Source organism: Phoca vitulina, unplaced genomic scaffold (genome assembly GCF_004348235.1).
Source record: "Phoca vitulina isolate PV1807 unplaced genomic scaffold, GSC_HSeal_1.0 scaffold1, whole genome shotgun sequence".
NCBI lineage: Eukaryota > Metazoa > Chordata > Mammalia > Carnivora > Phocidae > Phoca > Phoca vitulina.
The window spans coordinates 39,870,129-39,874,393 of record NW_022589704.1 but is presented as its reverse complement, the minus strand read 5'-3'; the positions used below and the strand labels follow the sequence as shown (position 1 = coordinate 39,874,393).

Sequence of the window (4,265 nt, the reverse complement as noted above, 5' to 3'; positions counted from 1 at the left end):
TACCTAGATATTTCTTAAAATGAAGATAAACAAAAATATGAAAATAAGCTATAATAGCACAATGTAGAAATGTCAAGTAATATATGTATATCCATATTTATATTATTTAGACATGGAGTTGGTTGCATCTAACCACAGTATTTTATAAAATGCTTTCTAAAAGCATTTTTATTGTGAAATACGACAAACAGAGAAAATTGCATAAAATATAAATCATTGTGAAGTGGATTCCCCTGTATTTTTCAAATAGGTTAAAAAAAAAGTATTTCAGAAGGCTTCACATGACTCTTCCTGAGCATAACCTCCTTTATCCTCTGAGCAGCAGTAACTGACCTTACACCGTAACATTTACCCTGTGAGGTTTTCCTTTTTTCATGTGTACTAGGATCTACACAAAGTTTGGATTTTGTTTAAATGTAATCAAGCTGCATACATTCTATTGTGTCTTTCTCTCAATAGTATATCCTTAACATTTTTCCAGGTTTTTGCTTATTTATGCAATTCTTTTATTTTCACTACTGTATAGTTCATAATATCAATACCTCATGATTTGTTGATAACAGTTAATGGACATTTGGCTTATTTACAGCTTTTTTTTTTTTAAATAAAATTCGCATTTTATTTAGGTTGAAATAAACTATACATGATTTTCTTCACCAAAAATAACAGCACTATTTTCTGTATTATTCCTAGATAAACCACAAAACACTTATTTTTGTAGGTTTTCCAGGTTTTGCTTATAAATCAAGATGAGGCAGTAGATATAGTCATGGAAAAAGACAGAGGAAAACAGACAAATCAGTTGTCAGTATCCAGGCCTCTGATCCTGTCTTGACCATGAACAGAGGTGTTCAACATATACCTGCTAAAAAGCTTATGAAGACGTAGGTGTTCTACATACACTTGCTAAAGAGCTTATGAAGATGGAGGCTCAACAAAGGAATGTAAACAGCAACAATCCAATGTGGAACAACAATGGCAGGCTCTCCCATTCAAACTTTAACTGTAACTTGTTCCTTTAAGTTTATTTGATAAAGACAAAATCTCTACTGCAATCCTTGCCTGGCAAGCTCACGTGTTTCTCTCTCTCTCTCTCTCTCTGTCTGGTAACTCCCTTAACTGTCCATTACAGATTTTTAACATACTAACACTCCTACTATTCAAAGGTCACTTTGAGCTTCATTGTAACATTTTATAAAATGTACTCCTTCCTCCCATACCTCTTCAAAATCTTTATCTTCTAAGAACTGGTAACTCAATACCAGACAATTGGATCCAGTGACAATAAATGTTTTATCTAAAATGACTTAACTAAAACAATTCCCAAGTGCCATTAGCAGAGATCCCACAGAAGTGTAATGTGGCACTTTCAATGCTATCTTTTGGAACAGGTATGTCTCCAAAGCATGAGAGTTTAAACAGGGGCCATTTAAATAGGCAGATTATCAATGGCTAATGTACTCAATGAGAGGTCAACAGGTCAAGATATTCAGTGATTAAGTGGCCTACAGCTGACCTGACAGCTTTTCTGTAAGATGTTTTCAAATTTCTTACAGATTTTTCCAAATATCAAACATAAGAGAAAGCCTACTTTAAAAGTCTTTTAGGTATTTTCAATGGTTTCTGAGTTATCTGTAGGAAGCTCTGACTTAGTTGTATAGAGTTTGATGTATGTGTCCACCATTAAATCCAGATCATGTTTTATATCAAAATTTATGTTAAGCAAAGCCAAGTTACTTGAACTTTGGTCTGTCAAAGTGTTCCTCAGGTATGCTTTGAGACGCTTTCACCCATTTTCATAGCGTTCATTCTCAACCTTCATCACAGGAAGAATACATAGGACTTTCAGCAATGCATAAACATTAGGAAAAAACTTGATGTCTGGTAGATGCAGGGCTTCACAAATGGTGGATGGAAGCTCTATATCTTTCCCTCTGTGTTTCCACTTGATTCTCCAGCAATGCAGCTCAGCTGAGAGTGTGTCGGGATTGGGCAAGTCACTTCTGTACATGTCAGCATGGTGCTCCTCCGATGTATTAAATTTGAGCTGTCCCATGACAGAGGGTACAAGAGATAAGCATTTAAGAGCTTTGAGGTGCTGTTCTGAGAATCTATCTTTCAGTTCCTGAATAATGTGTTCCACTGTTGGAACATTTAGAGTTTCTTTATAGTAACTCTCAGAAGTGAGCTGAGATTCCAGGTTACCTTGCTGGGCTCTGCGGAATTTTCTAGGGAGTTTCATCTGAATATCAAGCTTAGTTGCCAAATTTGTGGCTTCTTCGAACCAAAATTCATGATAAACTTCAATATTTTCCATCACTTCATTTAGTGAATGCAGCACTGCAGTCAAGCTACTGGCTGCAAAGAAGACATCAGTGGTTTGCCCTTGAAGGTTTTTCCCAAGGGCTCTTGTAAAAGATAGAACATTTTTAAGAACAACAATGGTAACGATGAAATCAAAATCTGTTACTGCACTACAGAGTACAAAAGCTCGACCAGCTATATAGTTATTCCATCTAATATTTATATCACTATTTATACCATCTAAACATAAAGCAAGTGCTTGTAGGAGGTCCACTAAAATTTCAAAAGCATCATGCCTGCCTGTCCACTGAGAATGGCAGATTTCCTTCAGTTCTTTACCCTTTACCTCATTGTTCTGAAAGAGGACAGAAATTACATTGTCAAGCTCCAAAAGCAATTGTGGAGATCAATGGACGAAAGAACAAACTTCCTCAATTGTTCCTAACACAACAGGCACTGATTTTGCCAACCACATATTTAAGGCACAGGAAGAGCAAAGTGTGTAGATAGCTTGGGGATATTTCTCTAAAAGTCTAAAAGCAACGACTTTCATTTTGGAAGAAAATCCACTGGATACAATGTAAGCCTGGCCACGACAATACTCCATGTTTAACCCCCACTTCTCAGTTATCGTAGTGTGAAATTTTACAGCCAAAATTTCTGCATCAGCTTCATAAGGCAAGAAGCCCACAAATTCCTCTCTCAGGTTATGAGATTCATCAACAAACCTCACCAACACAGGCAAGTGTTCTTCCCCTGCTATGTCCACTACGTCATCAGTGATGATGGAAAAGAAGTGGGAGTCTCTCACTTCCCTGAGGGTCTCCTCCCGAATGCAGCTCTCACAGATGTCTAGCATCTGTTTCTGCTGTGTTTTCGAGCAGAACAATGTGTTAACTGCTGTTGTCTCAAAGCGCTTTCTCAGAACCTCTTCGCCAGAATTTATCCGGCACTCCAGCAGTGCTTGGAAGTTATCCGGAGTAAACAGACCCTCTGGGATTTCATCAGTTTCATGCCCATCCAGAGGTATGTTTTGTTTTCCCATAAGAATCAAAATTTCAAATAAAGATTTTAAGTATTCTTTGTTTTCTTTCTCTTCAAGGGTTAAAAGTAAAATGTCTTCATCCTGTTCTTCACCCCCTTCTTCTGCACTGGGATTCTGAGCGTTGCTGTTGTTTATTTCTTTATGTTTTGGTTCCTGTTCAGAAGTTTCATCAATTTTTTTCTGTTTCAGTGTCCTGATTTCATCTTCACTCAATTCTTTTATTCGTTTTCTGTGTCTACTATGTGGATTGTTCAAATGACTGGTAAGATCAAATATTGTTGGTATTGCATTATCTCGAAGAACTGTCCTATAAGGACTCTCCCAATGACTTCACAAGTATCTGCTTCAATTAATTTTGAGAAATAAAATAACCCAATCATTCTTTAGTTTTCTGATGCCTCTGCAAAATGTATAGTTCTACAGATCATAGAGGTCTCAAAGTGTTTGGCACATAATCGATAATGTTTATTTAGTTGATCAGGTGTTTTATCTTCTAAGTCCGCTCTCCTACAATTCTCCACCCAATTCTGGCATCTGGCGGGATCCCGCAGGAACCTGAAAAAGGCCAGGTCCGACTGCGTGCTCTTCCTCTTGTGGTTGGGGGCAGCGCAGAAGTTCAGCATTGTCACCCACCCGCCGGCGGCCCAGCCCTCCCCTCCCCGCCTCCTCAGGGCAGCCCGCCCGCCCGTCGGGGCCGGGGAGGGGAGCCCCGCTGGCCGGCCTGCTCGGCAAGGCCCTTATTTACAGCTTTTAAGTGTTACAAACAATACTTTCATCAACCCTGTGCATTTTTTTTTTTTTTTTGAAAGAGAGAGTGAGCGGAGGTGTGTGCATGAGCGTGAGTGAGCTGCGGGTGGGGGCAGAGGGAAAGGGAGAGAGAGAATCTTAAGCAGGCCCCATGGCCAGCACAAAGCCC

The 4,265-nt window shown here is 38.9% G+C and overlaps 1 pseudogene; it reads right to left on the bottom strand.

Annotated features, from left to right (window-relative positions):
* Positions 1–1,520: 1,520 nt before the first annotated feature.
* On the bottom strand, positions 1,521–3,972 carry LOC116640399 (annotated as a pseudogene).
* Positions 3,973–4,265: the final 293 nt, after the last annotated feature.